The sequence below is a fragment of the Carcharodon carcharias genome, chromosome 5 (assembly GCF_017639515.1).
Source record: "Carcharodon carcharias isolate sCarCar2 chromosome 5, sCarCar2.pri, whole genome shotgun sequence".
NCBI classification, from domain to species: Eukaryota; Metazoa; Chordata; class Chondrichthyes; order Lamniformes; family Lamnidae; genus Carcharodon; species Carcharodon carcharias.
Window position 1 is genome coordinate 39344577 of NC_054471.1, and position 18849 is coordinate 39363425.

An 18849-nucleotide genomic window follows, 5' to 3' on the forward strand; every position below is an offset into this window, starting at 1 on the left:
GACTGCAACATGTGATGATACTTCCAGTTCATAGATGCCCTGCAGTCTATACACAGCTCTCCCTATTCTACTTGGTTTTCAGCTTCGGCTCATGGGGGACATTTTACTCCTTTCTGGTGAGTTTCTTTAAATCACAACACAACTTAACTAAATGTTTTTCTATTTTTACATTTTGCTCCTGTTTTCTTGGTCTTTTTTCTGTACTTTTTCAGGATTGTGCATTTATCTTTTGCGATATTTACCCTGAGCTCCTGAGCCGATATCCTGTCTACTGTTAACCGTCTGCTTCCACCTCCATAACATCACCCCTCTCCACCCTGTCTCAGCCCATCTGCTGCTGAAACACTCGCCCATGCTTTAGTTACCTTCCACCTTGCCCATCCTGATGCTCTCCTGGCCAGCCTCCCATCTTGCATGCTGTGTAAACTTGGGTAGCAGCCCTCAGCTCACCAGTCTACACTGGTTCCTGGTCCAGCAACATCTGGATTTTAAAATTCTCAGCCTATAAATTCCTACATGACCTAACCCCTCCCTATCTCTCTTCCAACCCAACAACCCTCCGAGATCTCCGTACTCCTCCAGCTCTGGCCTCTTGACCATCCCGAATTTAGCGGCCATGCTTTCAGCTGCTTAAGCTATAAGCTCTGAAATCCCCTCCCTAAATCTATCTGTGCCTCCACTTCTCTCTCTCCTCCTCTACAATGCTGGCCTGTCTCTTTAAATAAGCTTTTGGTTCACTGCCCTAAGTAGGCCCAGTGTCAAATTTTGATTGACATAGTTGCCGTGAGGTGCCTTCGAGGTTCTTATATGATGTTAAATGCATAGAATAAATCCAAGTTTTTGCTATTGATAATGTGGCTTTGAGTTTGTTTGTTTCCATCAGTCGGACAGTTAACAATTGTTATTTTCACCTGGACTTCAGATAGCATCCTGAACTTTTAAGGTCTGAAACACCAGCAATTGTATCAACCAGAATGTTTAACTATGAATACTTTCGGTAATCTTTTGCCCGTAGCTACAGCAGTTTTTGTTTTTCACAGCTGTACTGTTATGCAGGTGTTGGTAGTTGCTGCTGGATTTTTAACTGCTGTCAATATTTTCAGCACGGTACCCTTCCAGGTACCTATGTTCCCATAGCCTGCACTTGGAAATCAGCTTTTTGTAGTGCGGTTCAGAAGATTTTCTCTCACTAGTGTGGGTGGATTTGAGATTTCATAACTTTCTTACTCAGAAAACAGAGCATGGTCATTGTTTGTAACTTGTTCTTGTTTTTAACCTAGGTGCAGAATCCACCCACAACTTGAAAATGTGCCGATAAATATTACTGCTCAAGTCCTGATACTCATCGTTCCTGATTACCGCAAGTAGCCATCCAGTCTGTCACCTGGATGATGCTCTGTTGATAGAAGTGAACCAGGTCCTTCTCTACACCATCATTCTCATCCCAAAGAAGGTCAGTGTAGTCCCTGTATCTCCATTACCACTCCCTGTGCTCCATTGGGGTTCTGGCAGAATTTCTCCCCTATTGATGAACTCTGCAAATCAGTGTTTGACAGAAAGATCCCCCAATACCTTTAATGGCAAAGACCTGGCTTCTTAAATGTGATTTGGCTCCAATTCAAACCATTATCATGTCTGGATAACAGGCTGAGAATCCTGCACATTCACCCTTTGATTCTACAATTTACTGAAACCTAGGGTTTGTATTATTGCTGCTACTATGTTGCCCAAGGTGTGAGTGCCAGATGCAGTAAAACTCTGAAACTTAATAATTGGCAAGAGACTATTGTCCACTTGGTGACAAACAATCTTGTTCTGATTGGAATTTTACTGTATCCAGTCTTTCTGACCTTGGCGTCAGGATGAAAGTGTTCTCTCTCTAGCATGAAAACAGAAGCACTACTTTGTGTGGATTTATTGGCTGTTTGCAATACATTGAAGAGTTTATGCCTCTGTCAGACACCTGCAACTGGATTTTTAGCCCGTGATTGGGGCGAGTGTGGAGGCGGGTGGGTGTGGAAATTTGCATTGCTGGCTGGTGTGCCTATTTGCTGGCATCATCCCACCCTTGGGCCATTTTCCCAGAGGCATCATGGGGAAGGGGGTGTTGTAGGGCTACCCACCCACAACCAGCGGGTAACCAATTAAGAATTTTTAACGGCCAATGTTGAGGCAAATTGTCAGAGACCAAATGAAATTTTCAAGTTGGCTTGCAAGGCTGCCTGAGCTGTCGGAGGCCAGACCATCTGCCTGAAGGTGTCGTCTTGGCGGCAGACTGGGGTGGTGGGCGGGGGAAGCTGGAGTGGTGGCAGTGCTCCAGGCAGGCTTCAAGGCCCTCTCTACCTGCATGGTTGCCCCCTCCACAATGGTGGCCCAGCTACTAAGTCTATTTTTTATTTAAAAGTTTAATAAGTTGGAGAGAGGGCGTATCCATTTTTAGACAGACTCTCTGTTAGCTGAAGAGGCAGCCTGCTGCTTCTCCTCAGTTGTAGAGGAACCCCCCCCACTCCACCACTGCCACCCCACCCCACCATGCCCCTCCAGGACTGAGAACCCACCTGCCATTTTTAATTGGATGGTGAGCCTGCTCCCTCGCCACTCTTTGGCCAATTTAGGGAAAGTCACTGACGGGTGACTGTTTCCCCCCCCCTCCTCCCCAGCAGTCTTGTGATGCTCATTTGACCTGAGTCAAAACCCAAAACCCTGCCCCAGTTTGCCAAAGAATGAGAATTGTTTCCCTCTCCTTAATTTTGTGCTTTGTCATTCCTTAGCCAAATGTAGTGTTTGCAGACCCGCATAGACAGTAGGCTTAGCATTTACAAATCTCTGACCTGCGTCTTTAGGAACAAATTCCAGATGTTAATTCCTTAAAGTAAGTGATGTGTATTTAGTGATATAACGGGAGGGGAGAGGAGAGACACGCACTTAAATTGGTAGGTTGATATTTGGTACTTTGCTTCTTCCTTAAATGCACCAGTGAGAATTGCCTTACCCACTTGTTCGTGTTTGAACAACAGCTCAACGTAGTCCATCCAACAGGGCAAAAGCCCTCATCTGAGTGATAATATCATAAATAGTCTCTGCTTTTAAGATGGACATCGTCGAACAGCAATTATTTTCTTAAAGCAGTAAAAGCAAGAACAAAGTACACAGTGCTGCCATTGACTATTGGTTATATATGGAGGAAAATACCCTTTGAATCATTTCAAGTCATTGCTGAATAATACTGGTGCAGCTGGTGGGTACAGCATAGTGGTGGCCGGGCTGCTCTGCTCTGCTCCAAGAGTTTCTTGGAGGCCATGTGTCTCCTCATGGGAAAGGGGACCCTGCATAACTCTGCTGTTGGTTTACTCCAGCCTCTGTCTGTCAGTTAAATTCATTAATGTAACCCTTGGATGACTCCAACTTCTTTTCCTTGTTCAGTCTCTACTGAGAGGTTAGAGGCCTATGGTGGCTCCTATAGGAGAGGCAGTATTCCAATTTGAACGGACCTTGATTTGTGCGTACAGCTTTGGTTATATTCAAATAAGGGCAAGACAATGCCAAAAGTAATGTTCGGTGGAATTTTGGGGAGCATTTAATCAGGCGATTAAAACCCTGTAGGGTTTGCTTGCCGGCTCCTTGAGTTGGGGAATGGGGGTCCTTGTTCAAAGGCACTTGGTGCCCGATTGAGGGATCCGGCATCGGGAGGGGGCAGAACCGAAAGTCACCCTCATGCACTTGCCTCCAACTCACCACCCCCCCCCCCTCTTGTGACCTCCCCCCCCAACTACTCCTGCGGCCCCATCCTGTTCTCACTCACCTTTGGTGTGGGGTCCCTCTGGATATCCCGGTGATGATGACGACAATGGAGAGCTGCCAGCCTCTGATTGGCTGGCAGCTCTCGGGGGCGGGATTTCTCTCCCTGGGGTCCTTAATCATGGAGAAGGCCTGGATGCTGGCCACTTAAGAGCCTGATGGTCACTTAAAATGGCGGGCTTCCCAATGGAGGTGACACGGGAATCCATCCAGTTCTCCAGCCAATGGCTGAGACCCCTAAATTCTGGCCATTTTGTTTGCAACGCATTCATTTATGATTATTAAGAGTTTTTAAGGGGTTCTAGGGTTGAAACTGCTCTCAGTGATATATATGCCAAAAGCATTACTGAGTTCTCTTGAAATTCTGCACTGCACATTTTTAATGCATTTCATAAACCACGTAGCTGCATTAACAAATGTATGAAAATAGCAAATAGAGAAATTTCATTTGCACACCTTAGTAACAATTATTGTTAAGAAAATGTTTCACCTCTGAAGTCTCTTAACTCTTAAAGCAGGAACATTGTACTGTGTCTCTCCAGCTGTAAAACATACAGATATTTTTTAAAAAATTAGAAGTGTTTTCCAGATACATTTTACATTTTGCCAACTGGACTAATACATAATGGACAAATATACATGACCAGTTTTATGATTTTACTTTTGATGGAGACTTTTCTGATAAAGCAAAGATGTACTGTGACTTTTCCCATAAAGAATGTTGTTTCCTTAATGATTCATTTCCTTTGACTGAGGGTATGGCATTTTCTCCTCCTACACATGCATGTGCTTTCTGTAGCATTGTAGCACAAACACAACGCCACCCACCTCTGAAAATGGAATTTAACTGTAAAATTAGCTGCATGCAGTATCGCATTTTTGTAAATCACATTTCATTTTGTATTAGTGCGCTGTGACTTGCCAGTTGTATGTCTGTACGTGCGAGAGGGAAAGAGAGAGCTGAGATGTAAATAGAATTGCCAAGTTCCCTTTAAAGTTCGGTTTCATTCCATATCTTCACCCTGTCAATTGTGCGGACTGTCACAGAAGGGTTAATAAGGACTATCTTGTTTGGGGTGGGGGGGATGCCTGTGGCATGCTTAGTCAGTTGTCAAGCTTGCAGGAAGAGAAGGCTTGTTCGATTCAGCTGAGCCAGGTTTTTCCTGTCTTGGAGTGGAAATACTGAGTCAGTCGAAAAGGAGGAACAATTAAAAAAAATGTTCTGTGCATCTGGCATCCCAACTCCTTCAGTCTTGAAGTATCTAAATGGCATATCATGTGCATGTACCATTTAAATCACAGTATTTATACTTTTTTTAAAAAATGCATTGCAATACAGTATCAGAGAGAATGAATTATGTTTAAAAGTGAAAATTTGCTGTAATGGATAATGTTCTGTTTACTTGGCTATGTTGTACATGCTTTTATGTTAGAACACACATTTGACTTTTGCAGTGTTTCAGCAACACTCTTCCAATTTTGAATCCCTAACTTTATGTACATATTCTCTATTGTGAACTTGCTCAGCCAGGCTCAGTCCTTCAACCGACTAAGCATGCTATGGACGCCTCCCTTCAACCTCTGCCCTCAGACGCTCTACTTAACCCTTCCGCAACATAACAAGACAGAAGTTCAATATCAGAATGTTTCTTTAGAAACATTGGAAAAGTCAATTGTCTATTCCATTAAGAATATAAGAACGTTAGGAACCTGAGTAGGCCATTGTGCCCCCTCAAGCCTGCTGCACCATTCAGTTAGAGCACGGTGGATCTGCACCTCAACTTCATTTACCAATTTTATCTCTGTAGCCCTTGACAGCCTTACATAACAAGGATCTGATGATCTTAGTTTTGAAAGCTTTAATTGCCCCAACATCCATACCCTTTTGGGGGAAGAGAATTGCAAATTTCTACCGCCCAGGGAAAAAGTGCTTCCTGATTTCTCTGCCAAATGGCCTAGCACTCATTTTAAGATTATTATGCACAACATAGTCACTCTAGTAAATTAGAGCATGAACCATTAAATAAAAAAGTGAATAACAAAGTGTACATCATACATGATAAAAGCAAAATACTGCAGATGCTGGAAATGTGAAACAAAAACAGAAAATGTTGGAAAAACTCAGCAGGTCGAGCAGCATCTGTGGAGAGAGAAACAATGTTAGCGTTTCGAGTCCCTATGACCCTCAGAGTTCTGAGGAAGGGTCATATACTCTTATGCCTACAACAACCCATTTCTTCAGGTCAGGTCCTCAATGGTCAGGGAAGTTTCAGGTCATTAAGCCAAGAATCTCTTACAATGATGAGTCTGCAATCATTCAGTCACGTAGGTGATATTGGATTGGTGAGCCTCCCAGTTAAATCAATGCCAAATCACAAAGATTCCCATTTTTCATGTTTTGTCATCTTAATTATGGCCTTAATCACCTACTTCCAATCCCTGTATGCTTAAGGAAAAGTTTAGGGGTATCTCTGGAAATTCCTTTCAATCTACTTTAAAATACTGTGCTTGACAAACAGCCATCCAGATCTTCTGTAGTGAGCTTTCTGATCTATTTGCTTAGCAACTTAGCACACATATCATATAAAGGATATTCGAACCAAGTAACAATTATAACAAAGATTTCCTTGAATTATATCGGATAAGGAGGACATGGTCTTGAAGAAAATCTCAAAAAACAAGGGTATATTTTTTAGTTGGAGGAGAGGAGGTTGAGGGGAATCTAATAGATTGAAAATTCTGAAAGGCTTTAAGGGGGTAGATGGTGAAAGCTTGTTTCCACTGGTTGATAAATCAATAACAACATCAACTTCAGATTATTACTGGTAGAAAGAAGGAAATTAGAAGAACTATCTCACACATAGGGTTACCAGAACATGAAACCTCAATTAAAAATAGCTATTGAAACTAAAAACATCACATTATGGCAAAGGGAATGACTAAATATTTGAAAAGGAAGAATATAGTTTGCCATTGTGAGATTTGAACTCTTGATCTTGGGGTTACAAGCCCAGTACCATAACCACTTGGCTATTTAGGCCAAGCAAAAGGAAGAATATAAATGGACCCAGGCAAAGAGCAAGTAAATGAGTTTCAAGTGGGTCCCTCCACTTGAAGAATTAATACCACCATTGGCTTAATGGGCCAAATGGCCTCCACCTGTGCTGTAATTCTGATACCTTTACAATGTATCCAGAGCATTTTTTCCCAACATACGATGTGATGGAAACCTACAATTGCATCACTTAAGTGTGTGTGCATCCAATTGCATATGTAAATGCATGCAGATCCACATATGGTTATGTGCCTATATTTATGTATGTACAAGATGTACAGTACTTACTGATTAATAATTAGAAGTCTTTTGATGTAAATTTACTAAATTGTGCAACCTCCAGTACAGAATGTTGGAAACAAAAGTGATAGAAACTGGCCAGTTTCCTGTTAGTGATATTCTTGGAGTGAACTTATTGTAGCATTGAGCAAAAATGAGATGAAATGTTGCATGAAAAATTGTCTGCAGCCAATGTGATTGGATGACTTCATAACACTCCACGTTAGCACAGCCACAAGGGATATCCTATCCTCATGTTTTCCATGCCTGTGAGTTTAGTGCAGCCAAATTTTTTTTTATTGAAAGTGAACAGATAATCGTATAGTGTTCATATGAAACGAATCAATTATAACCATTACTTAGGATATAAGGCGAATGAGGAAAGGTTAGACAGGCTAGGCTTGTATCTGCTTGAGTTTAAAGAGTAAGAGTCAACTTGATTGAAACATACACAATCCTGAAGGGTCTTGACAGGGTGGATGTGGAGAGGATGTTCCCTCCTGTGGGAGAACCTAGAATGAGGTGTCACTATTTAAAAATAAGGGCATTGGCCATTTAAGACAGAGAGGAGGACAATTCTTTTTATTTCAGAAGATCATGAGTCATTGGAGCTCTCTCCCTCAAAAGGCAAAGCAGAAGCAGAGGGCAGAATCATCTGGTCCCATTGGCATTGTGAGCGGACAATATGGCGAGAAGACCAAAAACCAGTTTTATGCCATCGTGAAACCAGTTTGCGATTGTCCACTCCACCTGGCAGTGGCGGGCCGCGTTTCCTGCCACCGCATGTCAGGAACCTAACTTCAATACTTTAGCACCTCATTATAAGCCCTGCACTTCACTCAGGGTTTTGAGGTTTGTTTGCCAACCTTGGTTGGGGCAGCACTCACAGTCATCAGCGCCAGGCTTCGCAGACAGCACCACATCACTTTTAGGGGGGCTCATGGGAATGTCTCCACCTACCAGACCAGCCGTAAGGCGGGGGTGACTTTTCAATGGCTGCAGGGCTAGGGCTTGCTTGGGAGAGGGGGTGGGGTGGGGGGGGGAACGTGGCTTCAGACAAGGGAAGAGGCTGCAGGGCGAGGTTCTGTACTGGGGCAGGCTGTCTCTGGGGGCACATGATGATATGTGCAAGTGGTCTTAAGATGGTGAGGGCTGAGGAGACAGTCTCCAGAGGAGATGAGGCCAGATGTGAGGGTGTGTGGGAGAGAGTGAATGGTGATGTCCCTTGAGCTGGCAGTGAGTGAGATGTCAGTGAATACGTGATGGCCTTTAGATTGTGTGAGTTTAGAATGATGATTACCTTAACCTGGCGGCACGGATGAGATCATTCATCCTCTTTCTGCACTGGATGTCAACCTCTTCTGAGCAGCATTGGCATTGATCACCGCTGACACTGCCTTCCAAGCCGGAGTGGTGAGATTGTTGGACCTCCTGCAGCCAGAGCAGGGTGGAGGACATCATGGTGGGCCTCCAAAAGGCATCCCAGTGACGTGTCACTGAACTCTTCTTGGCTTTCAGGGCCATGTCTTCACTGCAGTAGTCCTGGGTTGCAAGCGTTGAGAACTGTGTGAGTGGCTGCAGTTTAGATATGGCATCCGGAGTGACGAAATAGTGAGGTAATGGGGTGACGGTCGATTCAGAGGCTGCCCACCAGCGAGACGGCATGTTTCTTGTGGCTGTGTAATTAATGAGGTGGGAAGTGGACGATACAGCGCAAAAACCCGCCATTGCGGCCAGCAGGTAAAACGTCGCTTTTCATGCCCGCTACCACACTTAGTGCAAACCTAGGACAATTCCGCCCAGAGTCTTTGAATTTTTTAAGGCAGAGGTAGATAGGTTCTTGATAAGCAAGGGGGTGGAAGGTTATCAGGGATAGGTGGGAATGTGGAGTTGAGGTTACAATCAGACCAGCCATGATCTTCTTGAATGGAGGAGCTGGCTCGAGGGGCCAAGTGACCTTCTCCTGTTCCTGATGCATATGTTCGCCTGTTTGCAAGAAAATGAGCAAAGTGAATATAAATAATGAAGAGAATAAAATAACACGGGGGAAACTTGAAGTGACTGTCACTTCTTTTTTTAAATTTTTTAACTAGTTGGGAAAATGATTTAAAAAACACAAATAGAATGCATTACCTAGAATAGTGGAATATTAGTCCAAGGAAGTTATGCTGAGGCTTCATAACACACTACTTAGACAACACTTGGAATACTCTGTGTTTATCCTGATCAGCACTCTTAAAAACAAACATGCAACTATTGGAAGGGCTGCAGAGGAGACTTCACAAAAATGATTCCAAGTGTAAAGGAGACGATATCTGAGGAGAGAACTTTTAGTTCTACAATCGACAAAGAAGTTACTTAAAGAGATATTACTGAGGTATGAAATGGCGTAGGTACAGTAAACCCAGAATATTGCATCCAGGTTAGTCAGGCAAAAATTTATATGACTAGGAAGTAAATTGAACATGGATCTTGGAAAAGTGTCTTTACTCAAACATTGGAATAATCCACTAGATAAGCTCCAGAAATCACCTGGGCAAATGAGATAGCAGAGAAATTAGCTTTAATTGGCTGAATGGCTAATTAGAGTGTATACATATTGTATGTTGGTGTACTCTAGCCCTTATGCTGACTGTTAGGATTGGAACACACTTTTTGATCTGTTTAAAATTTCATTAAGGTCCTGAGACAGCTAAAGCATAACTTTATGATTGAAGTCATCAATCAATCTGCATGGACTAGAGGAAAACCCCAGTAATATTGATGTTGAAATACTAGATTTTTAACAGAGAGTTTTGTTAGAATCTTGCCTTGAGTAATATATTACAGAATCACAGAATTTTAACGGCACAGAGGGAGGCCATTTGGCCAATCATGTCTGCACCGGCTCTATGACCTAGTGCCACTGCCCTGCCTTTTCCCCATACTCTGCACATTTTTTCTATTCAAATAATCACCTAATGCCTTCTTGAATGCCTCAATTGAACCTACCTCTGCCACACTTCCAGGCAGTCAGTGCGTTCCAGACCTGAACCGCCTGTTGTGTGAACAAGTTTTTCCTTACGTCACATTTGCTTCTTTTGCAAATCACTTTAAATCTGTGCCCTCTCATTCTTGATCCTTTTACACGCGGGAACAGCTTCTCCCTCTCTACTCTGTCCAACCCCCTCATGGTTTTGAACAACTCTATCAAATCTCCCCTTAGCCTTCTTCTCTCCAAGGAGAACAGTCCCAACCTCTCCAACCTATCCTCATAGCTGAAGTTTCTCATCCCTGGAATCATTCTTGTTAACTTCTTCTGCACTGTCTCCAATGTGTTCACATCCTTCCTAAAGTGTGGTGCCCACATAGTACACAATACTCTAATTGAGTTCTAATGAGTGTCTTATATAAATTCAGCATAACCTCCTTGCTCTTGTACTCTATGTCCCTATTAATAAAGCCCAGGATACTATATGCTTTATTAACTGCTCTCCACCTGTCCTGCCACCTTCAATGATCTATGCACATATACACCAAGGTCTTTCTGTTCCTGCACCCCCTTCAAAATTTCACCCCTTGTTTTATATTGTCTGTCCATGTTCTTCCTACCAAAATGCATCACCTCACACTTCTCCACATTGAACTTCATCTGCCATCTATCTGCCCACTCCACCAACTTGTCCATGTCCTCTGGAAGTTCCACACCGTCCTCCTTGCAGTTCACAACACTCCCACATTTTGTATCATCCACAAACTTTGAAATTGTCCCCTGCATATCAAGATCTAGATCATTAATATATATCAGGAAAAGCAAGGTTCCCAATACCAACCCCTGGGGAACTCCACTACAAACCTTCCTCCAGCCCAAAAAATATCCATTGACCATTACCCTCTGCTTCCTATTTTTCAACCAATTTTGTATCCACGTTGCTACTTTTGGGGAAGAGGAAAGAAAATGTGACTATCCCCCAATTAAATGTGTATATTTTCCACCATTACTCAAGCTCTTATTCATCTGAGGAACAGTATTGTCAGGCTGCGCTGTTCCACCATCCATTTGATACTGTGAGCTTGCTTTGGAGAGGGTGTAAATTTTTGTGAGCAAAAGCTATATCAGCATCCTTTCTGACTGTACTAGCAACCTAGCTCATTAAATCAATGCCAGTGTTCTTCACCACAAGTCTTTTACCAATCACATCTCCTCAGATACTGAAGCAGTCCATGTCGAAATAGAGTAAGACCTGGACAATATTCAGGCTTGGGCTGACAAGTGGCAAGTAACATTCACGTCACAGGAGTGCCAAGCAATGACCATCTCCAACAAGAGGGAATCTAACCATCGCCCCTTATCATTCAATGGCATTACCATCGTTGAATCCCCCACTATCAATATCCTGGCGTTACCATTGACTAGAAACTGAGCTGGACTAGCCATATAACTACTGTGGCTACAAGAGCAGGTCAGAGGCTAGGAATCCTGCCGTGAGTAACTCATCTCCTGACTCCACCATCTTTAAGGCACAAGCCAGAAGTGTGAGGGGGTGAGGTGAAGGGTTAGGAGCGTGGGGTGGTGAGGCGAGGAGGGAGTGAGGTGATGGTGTGGGGGAGTTCAGGTGAAGGGATGGTTGTGTGTGGGGGGGGGGGTGAGTTAAGCTGAGGAGGTTTGGTCTGATGACATACAGTGCTGATGTACTAGAGGCTTGAGAATCTTGGGCCTCAACAAAATAAACATAAAAAATTAAAAACCAGGTATGATGCAAAACTGTTGACTCACTCTTGTAACTTTTTACACTTTTATTACTCTTGCAAAGTCTGGGAATGAAATCCCTATTTGTTACTCAGAGATTGCTCAGAGAAAGATTTTACAAATCTCTACTCCATCCTAGGCTCACCCCAGATAGGCTGTAAATTCACAGTGCGCACCAACATTTATATGATAGCTTCTGGGGGAAAGAGGAAACAATCCAGGTCTTGAGTTAAGGCCATACTGAGTTTTTGCACCATGTATCATTCTTCTGTGAAAAATTCAGATCCACAATTGAATGTACATTTTCTTGAGCTGCTGGTAAATGTCTGATTGGCTAATACTGGGGATAGTGTAATTAGTGTAAAAGGAGCAAGTGCCATTTGTGGTATAGTGTGGGCTGGTGCCAGGGAAGTCAGAATGGTATGGTTGTATTAGCTACAAAGTTGAATTGTTTGTAGTGTAGTGATGTAGTGTCGTGTAGTAAATGTGGTAATTTCTTTGTAGTCACTTTCCTAACATCAGTTGGTTGCTCGGTGATTACTTATCCTTAGAGAATCAGCATTGGTCCTCCAATTTCACCATTGCTACTGTAACTCTGCCTACTGCATGCAGGTGTAATGAAAGAAAAACAAAGCCTACATTTATACAGCACCTTTCACGTTGTCCCAAATCGCTTTACAGTCTGTTAAGTACTTTTGAGTTGTGGTGGTCACTGGTCTAATGTAGACACTGTTATCCAAAGGCAGAGCAGGCTCAAGGGGCCAAATGGTTTACTCCTGCTCCTAATACATATGTTCATATGTCATTTGGTTGGATGAAATGAACTGGGCTAGGTGGCCTTTGTCATTCATAATTATCTTGCGAACGGGGAATGGAATCATGGCTGGAGTTCTGTTTATTTTGTTGCTAAAGGAAGTTTCCTGAACAGGATTTGTGGGGGGAAATTGCCAGGTGCAATGGGCTCATAGTGAACCAGTAACCTGTTTTACACTGCACATGATTCTTGAGTTTTTTTCATTGACTTCAAATTTGTACTTTTGTCCACTTACCTGTTATTCCATTCTGTCTTGGTGCTCCTTTGAGTTTTTTAAAGTATTGAAATATTATGATAAAGTTATGTTGTATAGCAGATATTGAAAATATATTGTAGTGAAAAGCAACAAACAGCAGAGTTTTCAGATTTGCTGATCAAGAAAATACAGATACCATTGTGAACCTTTCAGTCTTTGTGCTCTGGCATCTTAAATTTTGTCGCATAGAGACACTGAGGGCTCCAACTCTTCTCACTTACAGTGAAGTTCTATGTTGCCACTTTGCTAAACATGCCACTTTGTTGCTCAAGAGTTATTTGATCTTTCTACCCTGTGAGATTACTGATAAAATAGAATCCAATTTCACTTCTTTTATGAAATAGTTGTATTGAGTAATATCATGCACCCAGGCAGGACAAAGTCTAATACTTCTTCTACAGGATGTAAAAGATTTTGTGCCATTTATCTGGTTTGCACGTATTAATCTTCACCCCAAATATGAATTTACCGTCACCGTGTCCATATGGTGCAATGTGCAGAATATGTTGTTGAGGGCTGAGGCAGTCACCAAAATCAGTGTTACCGCCTGCACAGTGTTATAAATAACCAATGGGATATTTTCCTGTCAAATTGACAATATTGCGTGATGCTGTTAAAGTAAAATTTGCACTTTTTGGTTTGTTTAATAGTCTACAGAGCGCACACAAATGAACACCGAGTTATATTATTACTGCTCTTAATATTAATGACCCATGCTGCATATATATCAGATGATATTTGTAACCACATGCTAACAATGGCCGTCATCATTTTACTGGGACCTTTATGTGATTGTTTGGTGAATTGATTGGTGAATCTGGAAAGGGGAAAAAATATCATGCATGAATGAAGGGGAGGGTTAAAGGGGCGGCAGGGTGGTGGGGGGAATAAGGGAAATGATTTCTCTCCCTGGCCTTACAAGTGCCTCTGGAGCCACAGCAATGTGGTTGACTCTCAAATGTCCTCTGAAATGTCTAGCAAGCCACTCAGCTTAAGGGCAATTAGGGATGGGAAACAAATGCTGTCCTTGCCAGTGACACCAACATCCCATGAAAGAATTTTGAAAAAGCCCAGTATGACAGTGATGGCTGTATGAAAGCTATCCCATTAGTCCTGCTCCCCTGCTCTTTTCCCATAGCCTTGCAATGTTTTCCTTTTCGAGTATATTTAAAATTGTCTAGCGAAGGTGAAAACTGTTGAGTTTCCTTTCTTGACAGCTGTAAGTTATCCATGTTTCACAACTATACAGCAAGCGACTGAGAACACTAGCCTCATAAACCAGCATCTTAGTCGTAAGAGTCAGCTTAAAGTTATCCCCTGCACATTTTGTGGGTGAGCTAAAGGTGATAGCTTCTTTCACTATGTGTGTATCAAGTTCTGCATCAAAAGGCAGATTGTCTGTCACTGTGGATTCAAGGTAGCAGAATCTGTTAACCATTTCCAGTGAGGTGTTATTTAGTGTGATCAAGGATGGAGATGTGGCACTGTGTCCCATAGCCATGGTTTAGTTGATGCTTATAGTCAGGGAGAATATGTTGCAGGTATCTGAGAGACAATCCCTGAGTCTTTGTAGTTGAGTTTCTATGTGAGCAACTAGCACAGCATCACCAGCGTAAAGGAATTCTCTTGTCAAGAGGTGCTGTATTTTTGACTTCATTTTCAGCCTGGACAGATTTTTGACAACATAAACACAACAACTAGAACACTGTATGACTTGAAAGTAGCCAAATTAATCATGCAACAGAGAGGGACATGCTGTGCAAATAAGCACTGGATCAACCTATGTCAAGAAATCCAAGCTGCCTGTGACAATGGGAATCTATATCCTATGTATGATGGGATCAAGAGGCCTCTTGATCCTACTATCACCAAGGGTTTCCCCCTGAAATCGGCAGATGGTGAAGCACTCACCATCGGAGACAAACAGATTTCCCACTAGTACACTACTGTGGGTTGTACTCCTGTGAGACAGACATCTCCTGGTCTACATTTGTGCTCTCCCATATCTTACTGTCATGGTTGAGTTCGATGAAGAACCCTCATCACTTGAGCTCGAAAAGACCATTGTTTTGCTTAGCGAGCAGTAAGCCACCCATCCAGGATGGAATTCCAGTCAAACTGCTTGAACACGGAAGGTCCCATCTACTGCCAAATCTTCATGACCTTCTCCTTCTCTGTCGAAGGTAGGATCCATTCCACAGGACATGCGTGACACAAAGGTCATCATATTATACAAAAACAAAGATGACAAAGGAGATTGCAACAGCTACCGGGCAATCCCACTGCTCAGTGTCACTGAGTAGGCTGTCGCCGGATCATCCATCTACCTGCAGACTGACTATATCCAGAAGCTCAGAACGATTTTAGTGCAGCAGGCATGATTTTTTCTATATGTTAGTGATAAACGAAGTGTAGAAGACAGGACGTACCTCTTTCATTACTTTCGTAGATCGCACTTTCAACACTGTCAGCAGGGCAGGGCTCTATATGATTTTGGGGAAAATTCATTGTCCACCAAAGCTCCTCAGCCTAGTCCACTCCTTTCTGTACTGTATAGTTTGACGGCACCACTTCACACGGTTTCAGGGTGAAGAATGGAGTGAAACAGGATTGTGTCCAAGCCCTTACTTAGGGACACCACACTTTAGGGAGTATGTGAACACTTTAGAAAGGGTACATATTAGATTGGTTCAAGGGATGAGGGACTTCAGTTATGTGCATAAATTGGAGAAGCTAAGTTTATTCTTAGAGAAAAGAAAGCTGAGAGGAGCTCTTATAGAAAGGTCTGGAAAGAGTAGATAGGGAGAAATTGTTCCCATTGGTGGAAGGACTGAGAACCAGAGGACACTGATTTAAGGTGAATGGCTAAAAAAATCAAAGGTGATATGAGGACATGAGGAAAAGTTTTGATATGCAGTTTGTGGTTAGGATCTGGAATGCACTTGCTTAGAGCGTGGTGGAGGCAGATTCAATCATGGGCTTTCAAAAGAGAATGGGTAATTAGCTGAAGAGGAAGAAAAATTACAGGACTATGTGGAAAAGGTGGGGGAATGGGGCAGGCTGAGTTGTTCTTGCAGAGAGCTGGCATGGATGTGAAGGTCTGAATGGCATTTTATTTATGCACTAATATTCTGATTCTACAATGTGTTGTTTTGAAACAATTTTGTAATTTAAGAACAATGATTTATCTTTCTCCTGTTATCTGATTTCTGCTGCTGCTGTTGCTAATTTTAATTTCTCAGTGACCCCGATAGGCAGTTTGTAGTCAGTGATGTGCAGCCTGTCAGTGTTGTTTGTTTATCAGCCAAACAGGTCCACAATTATACTTTTTTCAGTGAGCTTGTCAACACATCAGCACCTCTGACAAGAATGGAGGATTTTGTGTATCATGTATTATGTTTTTCTATGCAGTATTTCTGGGTTAAAGTAGATTTCCTCAAAGTAATATCATACAAAATCTGGAGGCTATGCATTTCGATATGATTGTCCTTAAAAGGGTATCGTTGCCCTTAAAGTCATGATACATGTATTGACAACATTACCGTACCAAAAAAACAGTCCCACGCCACCCTGTCACCATAAGCCCCCAGTTACAGCAAATGTTGGGCTTGAGAATGAGCAGTATGTAGATTCAACTTCACAATTAAACTTTGACTCATATCGGTACAGAAACTCACCTCTTCGCCTACAGGTTTCATCTTGCTATGACTGTGTATGCGTGGAGCAGGAGTGACAGCAGAGCCCTCTTGTTATACCACATTAGGAGATGCCAACATAGTGGCATTGTCACTGCACAACTATGCTAACGGGCTGTATGGGTTGCTGTTGGGTTAACATTTGGGACACTATAAACTCTTATTCTGACTTGGAGAAAGTGAAACTAGTTAATTGTTGCTACACCAGCAGAGAGTTTCTCCCTGATTCCCTTTGACTTCAGTTTTACTGGGTTCCTTGATGCCACACTCAGCCAAATGATGCCTTGGTGCCAAGGGCAGTCACTCTCACTTCACCTCCGGAATTCAGACTTTTTGTCCATGTTTGGATGAAGGCTGTAATGAGACCTGAAGCTGCAATGAGATCTGAAGCTCTAATGAGATCTGGACCTGTAATGAGATCTGGCCGATGTATCAGAAGACTGATTGTGTCCACGGAACTAAAAGCTAGCATCAGCTAAGGGGACGGGATGTAGTGGTAATGTCACTGGACTAGCAACCCGGAGGCTTAGACTAATGCTCTGGAGAGTTGAGGTCAAATCCCACCATGGCAGCTGATGCAATTTAAATTCAATTAATTAATAAATCTATGATTAATAAATCAATAATGGTGACATTGAGACTACCAATTGTTGTAAAAACTCACCTTGTTCACTTATGTCTTTTAAGGAAGGCAATCTGCCATCCTTACTCAGTCTGGCTTACAAACGACAGTAATGTGGTTGACTGCCTTCCGAAATGGCCAAGCAAGCCACTCAGTTGTACCAAACTGCTACAGAAAAGCTGAAAAAAAAATAGGATGGACCATCTGGCATCAGCCTAGGCACCGGAAACGACAATGACAGACTTCATGCCGAGGGCTTGTGCCAAAATTGGGAGGTGGTCCCACAGATGGGTCAAGCAAAAGCCTGATATAGTCACACTCGCTGAATCATACCTTAGAGACAATGGCCAGAATTTTCTGCCCCTGTTTGCTGTGGGCGTTTTTGGTGGCAAGATTGGAGAATCTCATGAGAAGGCCCTAGTTGCGTTTCCCGACAATGTAAAGCTAGGACACGATTGTCCGCTCTCCCTGTTAAAGGCGGGCTGCATTTCCCGCTGTCAGATATCGGGAACTTAATTGCAATAAATTTGCATCTAATTATTGTGGCCGTATGCCGGAATCACCACCACCCCCCGCCCCACGTCAAATTTAAATCCCATGTTGATGTGATTTCATGATGGCCTGATTTACAACTGCCTTTAAAAGGCGTGAACCTGGTGATCTTAACTTCGGGGGGAACTTGGAGGTGAGTGTGCACAACTTTGCCCAGCACTCACTATGATCCCAGCGGCTCCATGGATTCTGGGGGGGGGGACACAGGCAAGTCGCTGCAGGGGATTCTTTGTGGCTGGGCTTGTGATGCCGATGCAAGGGTGACAGTGCAAAGGGACAAGGGGGAGAAGGCTACCTTGGGGCAAGGAGGACAGTGCCAGGGAGGTCATGGCAGCACTGACTGATGTTTGAGCACACAAACACACGTGGGGGGGGGCAGCGATTTTCTGGGGGGTAGGGGAGGAAGGGTAGAAAACAGCCGGGCTAATGGCAAAACATGTCAAAGGTGAGCACTCCATCACAGCTGAGAACATTTAGCTTGAAATCAATTGACATGCTTGGAGTCAGCCTAGTCAAGCAAAAGTGCCCACTCAAGCAGCACTAATCCCTGATGGTGCCAATGATTGTTCCTCTATTGTTACCCCTCGCGCACCACATTTCAAACCTGAATGTGTGCTATGTGCTGCAGAACCATTGGGCAACTGGGCAGGCCTGAGGACCCTGTTGGGAAAGGTGGCCATCTTACACTGACGGAGGGTGCGCTCCTAGTCCCTTTGAAAAGCCATCCTCATGGTACAAGCAACCTGCAAAGTAATGAAGTCCAGGCTAGGACAATGTCTGCACCTGCGATGAGAGTTCAGGATGCAGTCGAGTGGCCGAAGCTGCCACCACTCGGTCTTATGGTGTGGGGCGGTGCTGGGTGTGGGCATGGTGAGCCATCATGCACACTAAACACTGGGCATCCATGTGGTGGCCTGGACTCTCCAGCATGCATTAAGGGGCCTTGAGAGGCAGCTGCAGGCGATGACTTGACCAAGAGTGGCCCTTAGGATTTAATTGCTGACCCTTGCGTCTCTCTTTGATACTGCAGTGAGGAGACCATCAGGTAC

At 43.3% G+C, this 18849-nt stretch overlaps 1 long non-coding RNA gene across 15 annotated transcripts in view; it reads left to right on the plus strand.

Moving 5' to 3' along the window:
• Window positions 1-18849, plus strand: part of LOC121277946 — a 620247-nt gene that overhangs the window by 238561 nt on the left and 362837 nt on the right. For all 15 annotated transcript variants that reach the window (XR_005943011.1, XR_005943014.1, XR_005943018.1 and 12 more), the window contains one exon: window positions 1281-1453. This is a non-coding gene — a long non-coding RNA (uncharacterized LOC121277946). The remainder of the gene's footprint in view (window positions 1-1280; window positions 1454-18849) is intronic.